A 16,321-nucleotide genomic window follows, 5' to 3' on the forward strand; every position below is an offset into this window, starting at 1 on the left:
ATCATCCCAAACATTCCGCCTGGTGTCAATCAGTTCCTAATTTAGGCCTAGATTCAATCCGCACCCTGGATATACGCTAGAATGGCAATGTTCCTGCGTTGCTAGACTGCATTCACGGTAAATGCTGCATACAGTTCCTAGTGAAAGTCTACAACCGTTTGCAAAGTTGTCACATTATGCTGCTTTAAATGAAGATCCAACAATGGATTCAATTGTGATTTTCCCCCACTGATCTATACCACCTACTCCAAACTTTCAAAATAAAAAATATTCATACATTTTCTAAAATTTAAGAACAAAAAAAACTAAGATTTACTGATTGCGTAGGTCTTCACACTCCTGAGTTAATACTTGGTGGAAGCACTTTTGGTAGTGTTATGATGAGTTTCTCTGGCATCAAGTAATTCAGTATGCAAGAGAATAGTTAAACACTTAAATTAGCACCAGTGGCCCCCAAGCTATCTTGGCACACATCCCTTCTGGCACCCACCAGTGACAGAAATAAATACATGGAATGTCCTCATCCTCCCAATCCCATGCAGCTCATAAGATCAAAGACATTAACAAATACTGTATAAAAAGACATATCAATCCCTCATTTTCTTTCTTTTTGTTGTTGCAAGTAGAATTCCACCAATATAACATTACTTAAACCAAACAATTCACACCACTCCACTTCCACAATAATATATTCTCCCATAGTGGTATATATTCTTGGAGTCTAACTATTCCATTTAACTGAGAATTCATCCCTCCTCTACATTCTCTATATTTGAATCCAACCAGATTTGCAAATATTTAATCAACAAAGGTATAAATTCTCAGTCAGCCGGATCATGCACGATCAAACATCACAAACCTCTATTGATTTGGCCTGAGTAAAAGATTATTACATGACTAACACTGTATATATATTTTCTGTTGTATTTTTTGACTTTATGTTTTTTTACCCCATATGTAACTCTGTGTTGTTGTTTTTATCGCACTGCTTTGCTTTATCTTGGCCAGGTCGCAGTTGTAAATGAGAACTTGTTCTAAACTGGCTTACCTGGTTAAATAAAGGTTAAATAAAAAAATAAAAATAAAAACTAATATATATTCACGCTAAATATCTATGTAGTCAAAACCTTACTGACATATAAGGAAAAATCCCACATACACCATCCATATTTTTAAAATGACACCCCTGTATACATCATTTTCAAAAATACCCATCTTCTTAGACATTCTAACACGTGTATTATCGACACAGCTAACCAACCCCTTCCTTCACCGGCACTCAATCTTCTGGCGTCTGTTCATTATGTTCTTCAGACAGCTTCATAGTTCAAAATGAATTGCCCATGATAATGTCCCAACTTGAATGTCTCATCCAAGTCACCACCATCCCTACACCCCATTCTGTCTTGTCCATTTGCCAACCAGTATACCAACAACATAAGAAATGTTGTATTTGAACAGATCTCTCTCCATCCTCACTCCCCGTGGACTCCCGTCACACTCCCGCGAGACAAGCATGAGAGGGGGCGGCAGGTAGCTTAGTGGGTAAGAGCGTTGTGCCAGTAACCAAAAGGTCGCTGGTTCTAATCCCCGAGCCGACTAGGTGAAAAATCTGTTGATGTGCCCTTAAGCAAGGCACTTAACCCTAATTGCTCCTGTAAGTCGCTCTGGATAAGAGCGTCTGCTAAATGACTAAAATGTACAAATGTAAATAAAATATAGTTGATAGCTTCGATTGGATGTTGTACACTGGTTGCAGGTAGAAGTGGTGCTGTACAGGAACGTCTTCAACGCCTCTGATGTTCATGTTTAGAGGTTGTTGTTTTTTAGGTTCACACCATTCTAGGCCGAATTATCCCTGCTATGCATCAAGACACCATCTGTATTTACCTCAAGAGAAAACAGAACATAACAGTTTAGTTGAGTTCATTTCTAATCCAAGAAATCCATTGACTATATGACAAATTATTATGTTTTACCAATTATTCTTAATACCAATTTCTGATATACTCCCCTTATCACCCTATCAACTACACCGCAGAGTCACAGGATCGGGAAGTTTAGACCTCAATTTCCGTTAGGGAAACCCACCACAGACAGAGAAATTAATGGTGTGAAAGTCAGGTGATTCTTGAACTTCTGGAAGATCTTGAAGTTCTTGGATGTTCTTGGAGGTCTGTCCCTCCGCCAAGGGAATCAGCCAGAGCACGTAGCTTATCAGTAGCATTCCCATTGCCATCGTCTCCCATCACCTGATTCTGGTCAGCTCCAGCGTCCTCAGCTCCCTCATCTCTAGGTCGTCGGTATCCTCATAGTACTCTGTTGCAGTGGTTTACCAGGTCGATCTCCCCTCTATCCGTACATCCGTTGGTGTAGCCTGGGTGATGATGTATGGCCCCTTTAGCTCTGAACCTTCTTCCGTCACTAGGGTCTCGGATCATGCAGTCCTTCTCCAACATCGTTTTGTGGAGTGTGTCCTTCTGGCAGCGTACCAATAGGGAAGTTGAGAGTCACTGCTGCATAGACACACAGACACAGACAGACACAAAAGAAAACAATGCTCCGCAGTGGCAGTGCCAACTTCCTCCTCTTGGTTTGAACACTCCTACAGCGGGACACATGGATGCAGGTATCTCTCTCTGCTACTTTCCCCTCCATCGATGTAGCCAGCAACACCTAGTACTGACCTCCCCACCTAGGGTTTGTCCATCTCTTACTTCTGTAATCCTTTACCGCCAGTCTCCAGGGTGCAGACAATGCTCAGATTCTCCTGCTAGGTTGGGCAGAGAAACCTTCACCCGTGGGAAGAAAGTCTTAAGACATTGTTAGGTGAGACACCGTATGCTACTATACCCTGTATTTTTATCAGTCAGGAGCAGCCTTAAGATTAGGAAGTGGCCATTCTTGCAGCTTGTTATAGGTCACTAGTTTCATAGACAGGCCTCATCTACACCCTGCCTCCTACCACAAATACACTTGCACATAAAACATTTCATCTAACCCATAACACATTAATTACTTCTGCTCATATTTACCAAAAAGCCCCATGCGACCAGTACTTCCTCCCTTTTTGCACACATTACTCACATCGTGATTCATGCATTCAAAAAACAAAACAACAACATTGCCTGTTAAACCAAAATAATAAATGAAATTAAAATGACAACCTTTGATAATACCTTAACTTAATTTTATCCCATAAGGTAATTCAAGGAATAGTAAAATTGACTAGCGACAGGTGTCCCTCATTCAGGACTAGCTCTCTCACTCTGTCCTTGTTATGGTCCGAATCATATACAGTGGGGAGAACAAGTATTTGATACACTGCCGATTTTGCAGGTTTTCCTACTTACAAAGCATGTAGAGGTCTGTAATTTTTATCATAGGTACACTTCAACTGTGAGAGACTGAATCTAAATCACATTGTATGATTTTTAAGTAATTAATTTTCATTTTATTGCATGACATAGGTATTTGACACATCAGAAAAGCAGAACTTAATATTTGGTACAGAAACCTTTGTTTGCAATTACAGAGATCATACGTTTCCTGTAGGTCTTGAGCAGGTTTGCACACACTGCAGCAGGGATTTTGGCCCACTCCTCCATACAGACCTTCTCCAGATCCTTCAGGTTTTGGGGCTGTCGCTGGGCAATACGGACTTTCAGCTCCCTCCAAAGATTTTCTATTGGGTTCAGGTCTGGAGACTGGCTAGGCCACTCCAGGACCTTGAGATGCTTCTTACGGAGCCACTCCTTAGTTGCCCTGGCTGTGTGTTTCGGGTCGTTGTCATGCTGGAAGACCCAGCCACGACCCATCTTCAATGCTCTTACTGAGGGAAGGAGGTTGTTGGCCAAGATCTCGCGATACATGGCCCCATCCATCCTCCCCTCAATACGGTGCAGTCGTCCTGTCCCCTTTGCAGAAAAGCATCCCCAAAGAATGATGTTTACACCTCCATGCTTCACGGTTGGGATGGTGTTCTTGGGGTTGTACTCATCCTTCTTCTTTCTCCAAACACGGCGAGTGGAGTTTAGACCAAAAAGCTATATTTTTGTCTCATCAGACCACATGACCTTCTCCCATTCCTCCTCTGGATCATCCAGATGGTAATCGGCAAACTTCAGACGGGCCTGGACATGCGCTGGCTTGAGCAGGGGGACCTTGCGTGCACTTTAATCCATGACGGCGTAGTGTGTTACTAATGGTTTTCTTTGAGACTGTGGTCCCAGCTCTCTTCAGGTCATTGACCAGGTCCTGCCATGTTGTTCTGGGCTCATCCCTCATCTTCCTCATGATCATTGATGCCCCACGAGGTGAGATCTTGCATGGAGCTCCAGACCGAGGGTGATTGACCGTCATCTTGAACTTCTTCCATTTTCTAATAATTGCGCCAACAGTTGTTGCCTTCTCACCAAGCTGCTTGCCTATTGTCCTGTAGCCCATCCCATCCTTGTGCAGGTCTACAATTTTATCCCTGATGTCCTTACACAGCTCTCTGGTCTTGGCCATTGTGGAGAGGTTGGAGTCTGTTTGATTGAGTGTATGGACAGGTGTCTTTTATACAGGTAACAAGTTCAAACAGATGCAGTTAATACAGGTAATGAGTGGAGAAAAGGAGGGCTTCTTAAAGAAAAACTAACAGGTCTGTGAGAGCCGGAATTCGTACTGGTTGGTAGGTGATCAAATACTTATGTCATGCAATAAAATGCAAATTATTACTTAAAAATCATACAATGTGATTTTCTGGATAAAAATTACAGACCTCTACATGCTTTGTAAGTAGGAAAACCTGCAAAATCGGCAGTGTATCAAATACTTGTTCTCCCCACTGCATAGGACTATTGCCAAATTCTAAACTTCTTCATAATTATCAGTATTATAAATGATCCTCAACTCAGTATAATAAATTATCTTAAATTCCTCATCCTATGTCTCTCGGTTTTCCAGTGTGGGTGATCAAATCACACTAGAAAGTCAGGACAGAGGTCAGAAGTGTTTCATTTTACAGTAGAATAATCATTAACAACAGTCAAAACATTTCATAAATGTTGTATCCCAAATGTAAATACAGCAAGTCCTCATTACATTTCTTCTCAAAAGAAATCACATGTTTACCCAAAACTCACTCATAAAACAAAAACTTCTGAAAATGTCATGTGTGTGCCCCTTTAAGACGTGTCATCTCTAACCCCTCAAAAAAAAAACTAAAACTAAAATCAAAATCAAAACCCTATATAACCATTATAATAGGTGGGTTGTGTGTGGTTATTTGAAAAACCATATTGGAAAACAACAAACAAAAATGGCCAGGCCTTATTTAATTTGGTAGCTCCCTCTTATACCTCTCCCCAAGACCATATACACGGGAACATCTGTAAAAGATAATGTAAGCCCTTCTCTCCTGGAAAATAAAGTTTACAAATTGTTAACATTTACTCTTAATCATCAACAAGCATGGCGACGATAATTCCACTGTCTTCCCTTAACTCATTAATCGTTTGTTTGAAATTAATTCCTTGTGACTACTCCAGAAGAAGATGACATAAACTCTCTCAAAAGATGAAAACCACTCAAGGTTCTTTGAGTTTACAATTATTATTTTTAATTGATTACCCTTTAGACTTCATTCTCTGTAATTTTCACATTGATTATTCAACCACAAAATTGGCTCCATTTTTATCCCATATCAAATTATCATGGTATTGTTACTGGATCACTTTCCAACGACATGGTAAATATCTGTTTCCCCTTAGATTGTTCCTGTCACCCCTCTAAATGTAATATTTTAGACATTCGCAAATATAATCAATTACTACGCGTAAAGAATCAGTGATATTTGATCCCAAGCGTCTATTAAAAAGTTGTTTGAGATGTGATCTCCTACGTCTTCCTTAACATACCTACTGTAGGGTACTTCCACCAATCCTATAAGAAATAATCCTACTCAAAACACATCAGATAATACCACGTTTCATTGACTTGACTACACCTTCTAATATAAACCTATAACCTCTTTCTGGTAATGTAATCATTGCAACTTGTTGTATTAAAATATAAACCTATTGTTGAATAAATCCAGAATTTACAAAAAATGTGTACTTCCCCATCAGCATAGTAGTAAAAACGACCTCCCATTGTTCAACATACCAGAAACAGATTATCGTTTTTAGAATTAACTGTCTACATAACTCACAGGTGTTACGCAAAGTAAAGAATTGAATAATAATAATTGTCAAAGTACATTTCCTATTCAACTATTCAGATCTCTGCTTCACATTACCCCCTGCGTCCTTTACATCCCGATATAGCCCAGCAAGCACGACTCTCTTTCACCCGTGGACTAAATCATGGCATTAGTAAATTCTATCCACAAACCACCAATACCTACTAACATATTTGCATTCTAATTACTAGAAGGCATTATTTTATTACCAGTCTACTCAAACAATCCAATTAGACATTTCTCATTTCCCAATTAACCTACTATTCTTTTAACCCAGGAAACCCTCTACAATCTCTATTATCCTCTACCTCTGTCTTTCCATCTAACGTTACTTTAGCAGGTGACAAATTATTGTTACGTTATAGTCAAAACAAACGAAACATCTATTCACAGGGATGCCACTTTAATTACTATGTTATCCTATGCCGCCATGTGTTGGTAGGACAGTCCCTTTCACATAATCTAATCAATGCAACCAGTGATTCGGGTCAACAGCATCAATGTAACAGTTTTGCTTCCGTCCCTACATGGGCTTGAACCAGGGACCCTCTGCACACATCAACAACAGTCACCCTCGAAGCACCGTTACCCATCGCTCCACAAAAGCCGCGTCCCTTGCAGAGCAAGGCAAACAACTACTTCAAGGTCTCAGAGCGAGTTACATCACCAATCGAAACGCTACTAGTTGGCACCGATAAGTAGCTAGCCATTTCACACCGGCTACACTCACCCCCCTTTGACTTCCTCCTTTTCCGCAGCAACCAGTGATCCCAATACACCAAACTTAACCCATTATGTCACTTACAGCTCTGTCACGTTCAGCGAGCCCCAGTTGCTAACACCTGCAGACCAACACCTGGAAACTCTCCAGACAAAAATGTAACCCATTCTCAAACAGCGTTCTGCATTTACCTCTATCGTAGGGTTAGAAAACTAACTTGACAACTTTCACAATCCTAGGTTGCTGTTGTAGCTTCATGCTTTGGTTCAGTGTCTCTGTTACGATATTGGGTCAGTAATATTTCTGCAGTGATCTCAGCTAAAAGTTTCTAGTTTCCTTTCTAAATCATGTCCAATCAATTGAATTGACCACAGCTGGACTCCAATCCAGTTGTAGAAACATCTCAAGGATAATCAATGGAAACAGGATGCACCTTAGCTCAATTTTGAGTCTCATAGCAAAGGGTCTGAATATTTATGTAAATAAGGTATTTCTGTTTTTATTTTTTTATACATTTGACGTTTGGCAACTCTTACCTTCAAATCCCTCCACAGATGTTCAATGGGATTAAGGTCTGGAGACTGGCTAGGCCACTCCAGGACCTTAATGTGTTTCTTCTTGAGCCACTCCTTTGTTGACTTGGCCGTGTGTTTTGGGTCATTGTCATGCTGGAATACCCATCCACGACTCATTTTCAATGCCCTGGCTGAGGGAAGGAGGTTCTCACCCAATATTTGACGGTACATGGCCCCGTCCATCGTCCCTTTGATGCGGTGAAGTTGTCCTGGATCCTCCTGTGTAGTTCGGGCTGATTCCTCACCGTTCTCATGATCATTGCAACTCCACGAGGTGAGATCTTGCATGGAGCCCCAGGCCAAGGGAGATTGACAGTTCTTTTGTGTTTCTTCCATTTGCGAATAAGCGCACCAACTGTTGTCACCTTCTCACCAAGCTGCTTGGCGATGGTCTTGTAGCCCATTCCAGCCTTGTGTAGGTCTACAATCTTGTCCCTGACATCCTTGGAGAGCTCTTTGGTCTTGGCCATGGTGGAGAGTTTGGAATCTGATTGTTTGATTGCTTCTGTGGACAGGTGTCTTTTATACAGGTAACAAGCTGAGATTAGGAGCACTCCCTTTAAGAGTGTGCTCCTAATCTCAGCTCGTTACCTGTATAAAAGACACCTGGGAGCCATAAATCTTTCTGATTGAGAGGGAGTCAAATACTTATTTCCCTCATTAAAATGCAAATCCATTTATAACATTTTTGACATGCGTTTTTCTGGATCTGGTTGTTATTCTGTCTCTCACCGTTCAAATAAACCTACCAATTATAGACTGATCATTTCTTTGTCAGTGGGCAAACGTACAAAATCAGCAGGGGATCAAATACTTTTTTCCCTCACTGTAACGATAGCTAAGACAGATGTTGCCTGGGAGGATACTGGTGTTTGGCTGAAGTCTGTGCTGCAGGTTACTGACTGGTAACTCAGAGCGGATGGATCTAAATTCTCCCCAAGCACACATACATTATGTGTGCCATTCTTTTGGACTGCACCTGTTCAACGAGGCGTCCATGGCCTTGATGTGAAACCAACTAAACAGATGGTTTCTGTTGAGACTGAGTCACCATTGTTGGCAGGTCTCCCAGACTCATTGTGGGCTAAAGATACGTTTGACATTGGGTGAATGAAGGGGGTGGAACCGCTCAAAGTCACACCAAAAGGCACACACAGAACCAGCCGATTTCAGTATCCAGTATTCTATCTGCTGTGCCAGCGTTGGCAAAATGGTTTTCAGTTATTGATTTGGCAAATGCTTTTTTCAGCATTCCCGTTGCACCAGAATCACAGTTCTGGTTCACGTTTAAATTTTTAAACAAGCACTTGACTTGGACCGTTTGCCCCCAAGGTTATATGGAATCGTCTGCTGTGTTTTCGGCCGCTTTGGTGCAAAAATTATAGGGTTCCATACCCCCTGCTGGGAGTACATGAATACAGTATGTCGACGATCTGTTACTGTGTTCTGAAACCCAACAAGCATGCGAAGTCGACACCAGAGCTCTGTTAGTGTTCCTTGCTGAAAATGGCCACAAAGTCTCAAAGAAAAAGCTGCAGCTTATCTCTCAATCAGTTAAATATCTGGGACATGACATTACACCAAATGGTAGAAAATTGGGTCTGCAATTTTATCTTAACTACAGCCTGGAGGCGCTTGACAAATTAAAACAACTGCTAACCACTTCTCCTTGTTTAGGTTTGCCAGATCACGCTAAACCGTTTAATCTGTATGTATGCGAGAAAAATGGTTTCATTACATTTTTACATTTTAGTCATTTAGCAGATGCTCTTATCCAAAGCGACTTAGTTAGTGAGTGCATAAATTGTTTCATACTGGCCCTCCGTGGGAATCGAATCCACAACCCTGGCGTTGCAAATGCTCTACCAACTGAGCTACACGGGTCCTCACTCAGAACCATGGTGGGAGGCAGCGGCCTGTTGCTTACTACTCTAAGAGACTTGACAGTGTGGTAAGAGGATTGGTATGTTGCCTTAGAGCTGTATGCTACAGAGGCTGTGTTAGCCTGTGCTGACATTGTTGCAATGTCCCCTTTAACCGTCCAAATTCCTCATGCCATTCATGCTCACCGTTCTGCCAACTGATAATGATGGGGAACCTCACGATTGTGCTGTCCTTGTGGATCAGGTCTGTATGCCTCGCCCTGACCTATCTGATGTACCTTTAATGAATGCTGATTTGGAACTGTTTGTTGATGGCTCTGCCCAAAAATCACCTCAAGGCGAACCATTAGTGTCTAATGCAGTAACTACGGCTGCCACTACGTTAGAAAGTACTAAACTTCCACCCCATCAGTCAGCTCAGGCTGCAGAACTGTTTGCTCTTACTAGAGTATGCATTTTGGCTAAGGATAAAACTTTAACAATTTATACTGACAGCAGGTACGCATTTGGTTGTGCACTCTGGAAGTAAAGCGGGTGCCTCACCTTATCTGGTAAGACAATTTCGCATTCTAAACTTTGTTGGAGGCTATTTTGTTGCATTTACATTAACATTTTAGTCATTTAGCAGACACTCTTATCCAGAGCGACTTACAGTTAGTGAATATTTTTTTTTTTATACTGGCCCCCCGTGGGAATCGAACCCACAACCCTGGTGTTGCAAACATCATGCTCTATCAACTGAGCTACATCCCTGCCGGCCATTCCCTCCCCTACCCTGGACGACACTGGGCCAATTGTGCGCCGCCCATGAGTCTCCCGGTCGCAGCCGGCTGCGACAGAGCCTGGATTCGAACCAGGATCTCTAGTGGCACAGTCACAACGTCAACTGTCTCCCCAAAACTCCAGATTATTTCACTTCCTGTCTCTGCTAAAAACATATTTTCATTACAGGATGTTTCTGATCTGCAATCAGGTGCAGGGCCTGGGGAGGTGAGACAGTGGAGGAAGAAGTATTCTTTTGACACACAGAGGAACTTATGGTTGGGGCCAAATGGTCTTCCCGTTTTACCCAGATCTTGCTTTCCGTACGTGGCTAAATTGGCAGACGGCCAAGACCATGTGTCCAAGGGGGGAGTTGTAGAAATTGTACATAATTTTTGGTTTGCTCCTGGATTTTCTGTTTTTGCGGAGCAATTTTGTGCTAAATATGTGATTTGTATGACTAACAATGCAGGCAAAGGCATTCCAATGCCTATGTCAGCCCACCCAAGGCCTGAAGGACCTTTTGAGCACATAATGATGGACTTAATTGTGCTTACTCCATGCCAGGGGTGTAAGTACTGCCTGGTTGTGGTTGATGCTTTCTCCAAATGGATAGAGGCATTTCCTTGTAAGCATGCCACAGCAATGGCTGTAACAAAAAACCTACTAAGGGAAATCATTCCTAGGTGGGGTCTGCCGTCCAAATTAACATCAGACAACAGCTCTCATTTTGTAAATAGTGTTATTCAGAACATCCCTGAAAGTTTGCAGATTGACCTGCGAACACATTGTAGTCATCCGGCCAGTGGGGGTCTCGTAGAGAGAGCCAACCAAACGCTGAAAATGTAATTTACTAAACTAATGGCTGAGACCGGGTTGCCATGGGTAACAGTAATGCCTCTGGTTCTGATGTACATGCGTGGATGTGTGCATCGTACCACTGGTTTAGCACCTCATGAAATACTCACAGGAAGACCCATGATAATGTTAAACACCCCATTCCTACAGAACAGGTTGACACTTGCTGCACTTAACCTTTTCATACGTGAGTTCCAAATATCTCTAACGGTCGCGCCGTGAGGACAGCTTTTGTATGCTAGCGTACACTCCTTGACAGTTTTACTGGATGAAAACACTGCAAGAAAACACATAGGCCAATATGTAATAGTCGTCTATTTTATTGAAGTATTGGTGGTGGTTGAACAACAACAACAAACTTGTTTTACGACAGGAAAAACCCCCGGAATATGCATAACCCATATTTCAGTTACTGTGCTGCTCTTAACAATGTTCTGAAGTCTATTTTCCCCAGGGTAAAAACAGCTTTGCCTGAACCAAAGGGAGGACAGCTCCACAAATTGCAGCCAGGAGATTGGGATTGGACCTCTGCAGAAAGACTGGTCCATTCCAGGTGCTCCTGACGACCCAGACAGCGGTGAAGGTTGCAGAGAGGTCTAAGTGGGTTCACACCAGCCACTGCAGGAAGGTGCCCCACAACCCAGGCGACGATGTATCAGCCGATTAATCGTCGTAGCGACCCCCAGTGGCCATGGGAGGACCAGGACCGGACTCTACGCATTATGTTTGTTGCTTTCGTGGTCAGTCTTCTCATTGCAGCTGTTGTATGGGTACTGGGAGGAGCAGAACATCACAGAGCGAGAAGTGGCCACAATGCAACTGAAGTATACAACACCAGCATAGTCCCACGGCGGGACTTAAACAACAGCCGCTCCAGCTCGAGCCAACCGCAGGCTCAGGACGGAAGTCCAGCAAACAATAGCCTCCCCATTGCTAGAAGAAGCAGGAGGTCGATGCATCAACTTGACGAGCATCACAGCCGAAATCACGAGGGAAACACTTGGTGGTCACTGCTTAATCATACAGTAAAAACTGAATTGATGGTAGAAAACACCTCCTGCTATGTATGTAGTCTTTTCCCACACTCAGCGATCTCACCATTCCTCCAGTATTCAGTGGAGGCCAGCATTAATGACACTATGTGCACTGGAGGCACTCTTATCAAATGAAACTTCATAGGGTAAAACTTCACAGGGTACAAATGCCTTAATGGTGATTTGTCATCGACAAAGAAAATGCGAGGCGGATTTGACTGCACACATCGGTGCGGCAAAATTATTTTCGAACCCAGACATCATGTACCAGAACCTATTCTAATCCAACCCCGGCGAACCCCATTCCGAACCTGCCATTGTCACAACCCAAGTAATATCTCCATTCCACAATTCAATGAGTCCTATCTGGGAATGTCAACATGTGTTAATTACAGTGTCTTCCCAATAGGATGAAAATTGATAAATGGAACATGCGCTTATAGCATTCCCGTTAAACTGAATGTGGGGTACACCACTATTCAGACACGTTTACCAATCATTATTGGATCTGTGGTGATAAGGCATATCTTTATTTGCCGACAAATTGGACAGGATGCTGTGTTTTTGGTAAATTGAATATCTCCATCGTTGTAATACATAAAACCAACTCCTCCATTCCAAGCAGGTTAAGACGGGTTAAAAAGAGCCTTTCACAATTAAATTATGTTCCAATTGAATTAAGACGATCCCTTGACACTTGAAACGTTTTGGTGCGGGTTCATTCCTTGGTGTGGGGCTGCAGAGAATGCACATGAATTAGATTGATTAGGATATAATTTAGAATCATTGGTACATTTAACCACTTCAGGATTCTCTATAAAAAAAAATGGAATTGCAAGCCGCTTGCCTCATGGCTATACAAAAAAGGGTAGCACTTGACATGTTGCTAGCACGGGAGGGGGGAGTGTGCCAAATGATAGGTGACCATTACTGTACATTCATACCCCAGGGTGAGGGTAACTTGACTATTGTAGTGGAACATCTGAAAGAGCTCAGTGGTAATCTCGCGAACGAACACCAACCGGACAACGATTGGAATCCATTTGGATGGGTTCAGTCATTGTTTGGTGTTTGGGGAGCGACTATTTTCCATTGGTGGATGTATGTGTTGGTCATTTTTATTGCTCTTATGCTTGTTGTTTTGTGCATTAATAAACAATGTACCAAAGTGGCTGACACTGTCCTTACTATGCCACTGCTTATAACTGAAGTTGAGGCATCAGAGCCTTACCTCCCAGATTTGTTTTCCATGCCTGATTACATGTCTAATGAAGACGATGCTAATCCAGAGCATTGGAATGAGAATGTCGAGCTGATGGCACACCAGGTCTGCAGGCCATGCCCACAGCGAGGCTTCTGTAAGTGGTGCTCTAAGGAGCTTCATGAGGGTCATTACCACCATGCTGAACCCTGGCAGTGTGGACAGTGTCAACGTGATGATTGTCCTCTTTGTACAGATTAAGAGTGTACTCCTATTTAATTGTTTAGTGATTCCCTTAAGAATGTTTTACACCATGTGAAGGTGAATAATTTCTTTCCAACTCTCTCTTTCCCCTCCTTGCCTCTTCTGACTGTCACGACCGTCTTCAAAAGGAGCAGACCAAAGCGCAGCGGGTTGAGTGAACATGACTTTATTAGAGTAAAGACACGAACGACAAAAACAATAAACAAAGACGGCTAGTGAAGTCCACAGTTACAAATACTGAATACGGAGCAAAAACCCACAAAACCAAGGTGAAACCACACAGTTTAAATATGGCTCCCAATCAGAGATAACGAGCCGACAGCTGTCACTCGTTACCTCCGATTGGGAGTCACATGAATACAAACAAGGAAGACAACCACCTAGACACCCCAACCAAACAGCACACAACAAAACGAACACACCCTATACCCAACCTAACCCACACAACACCCAACAATACAAACACACCCTGGTTCATAAACAACGTCCCGGAACCAGAGCGTGACAGTACCCCCCCCTAAAGGTGCGAACCCCGGGCGCACCAACATAAAGTCTAGGGGAGGGTCTGGGTGGGCGTCTGTCCACGGTGGCGGCTCTGGCCCCGGTCGTGATCCCCACCCCACCAAAGTCACAAACTGCTTAAGTAGCCTCCTCCCACTGACCACCCTCCAAACTAACCCACCTGGATAAAGGGGCAGCTCCGGGCTAAGGGGCAGCACCGGGCTAAGGGGCAGCACCGGGCTAAGGGGCAGCACCGGACTAAGGGGCAGCACCGGGCTAAGGGACAGTACCTGACTAAGGGGCAGCACCGGACTGAGGGGCAGATCCTGGCTGACTGGCTCTGGCGGATCTTGGCTGGACGGCTCTGGCGGATCCTGGCTGGACGGCTCTGGCGGATCCTGGCTGGCAGAAGGCTCTGGCTGATCCTGTCTGGCCGAAGGCTCTGGCTGATCCCGTCTGGCGGAAGGCTCTGGCTGATCCCGTCTGGCGGAAGGCTCTGGCTGATCCCGTCTGGCGGAAGGCTCTGGCTGATCCCGTCTGGCGGAAGGCTCTGGCTGATCCCGTCTGGCGGAAGGCTCTGGCTGATCCCGTCTGGCGGAAGGCTCTGGCTGATCCTGTCTGGCGGAAGGCTCTGGCTGATCCTGTCTGGCGGAAGGCTCTGGCTGATCCTGTCTGGCGGAAGGCTCTGGCTGATCCTGTCTGGCGGAAGGCTCTGGCTGATCCTGTCTGGCGGAAGGCTCTGGCTGATCCTGTCTGGCGGAAGGCTCTGGCTGATCCTGTCTGGCGGAAGGCTCTGGCTGATCCTGTCTGGCGGAAGGCTCTGGCTGATCCTGTCTGGCGGACGGCTCAGAAGGCTCATGGCAGACGGGCGGCTTATGCAGCGCTTGGCAGACGGACAGTTCAGACGGCGTTGGGCAGACAGGCAGTTCAGGCGCCGTTGGGCAGACGGGCAGTTCAAGCGCCGTTGGGCCGACGGGCAGTTCAGGCGCCATTGGGCAGACGGGCAGTTCAGGCGCCGTTGGGCAGACGGGCAGTTCAAGCGCCGTTGGGCCGACGGGCAGTTCAGGCGCCGTTGGGCAGACGGGCAGTTCAGGCGCCGTTGGGCAGACGGGCAGTTCAGGCGCCGTTGGGCAGACGGGCAGTTCAGGCGCCGCTGGGCAGACGGCAGACTCTGGCCGGCCGAGACGCACTATAGGCCTGGTGCGTGGTGCCGGAACTGGTGGTCCCGGGCTGAGGACACGCATCTCAGGGCTAGTGCGGGGAGCAGCAACAGGACGCACAGGACTCTGGGGACACACAGGAGGCTTGGTGCGTGGTGTAGGCACTGGTGGTACTGGGCTGGAGCGGGGAGGTGGCGCCGGAAATACCGGACCGTGCAGGCGTACTGGCTCCCTTGAGCACTGAGCCTGCCCAACCTTACCTGGTTGTATACTCCCCGTCGCCCGACCAGTACGGGAAGGAGGAATAACCCCTACCGGGCTATGTGGGCGAACCGGGGACACCATGCGTAAGGCTGGTGCCATGTAAGCCGGCCCGAGGAGACGCACTGGTGGCCTGATGCGTTGGACCGGCTTCATGATATCCGGCTCAATGCTCAATCTAGCCCGGCCGATACGTGGAGCTGGAATGTACCGTACCGGGCTATGCCTGCGTACAGGAGACACCATGCGCTCTACTGCGTAACACGGTGTCTGCCCGTACTCTCGCTCTCCACGGTCAGTCCAGGGAGTAGGCGCAGGTCTCCTACCTGACTTCGCCATACTCCCTTTTAGCCCCCCCCCACGGGCTTCCAGCCACGACTCCGTGCTGCCTCCTCATACCACCTCCTCTCGGCTTGAGCTGCCTCCAGCTCTTCACGAGGGCGGTGATATTCCTCCGGTTGTGCCCAAGGACCCTTTCCAGCCCGTATCTCCTCCCATGTCCATGAATCCTTTGGAGGCGTCCATAAATCATGTGTAGGTAGGTCCTGTTGCCGCTTGTTACGCTGCTTGGTCCTCTTGTGGTGGGTTTTTCTGTCACGACCGTCTTCAAAAGGAGCAGACCAAAGCGCAGCGGGTTGAGTGAACATGACTTTATTAGAGTAAAGACACGAACGACAAAAACAATAAACAAAGACGGCTAGTGAAGTCCACAGTTACAAATACTGAATACGGAGCAAAAACCCACAAAACCAAGGTGAAACCACACAGTTTAAATATGGCTCCCAATCAGAGATAACGAGCCGACAGCTGTCACTCGTTACCTCCGATTGGGAGTCACATGAATACAAACAAGGAAGACAACCACCTAGACACCC

The sequence above is a fragment of the Coregonus lavaretus genome (genome assembly GCF_964263955.1).
Source record: "Coregonus lavaretus genome assembly, chromosome: 10".
Classification (NCBI taxonomy): domain Eukaryota; kingdom Metazoa; phylum Chordata; class Actinopteri; order Salmoniformes; family Salmonidae; genus Coregonus; species Coregonus lavaretus.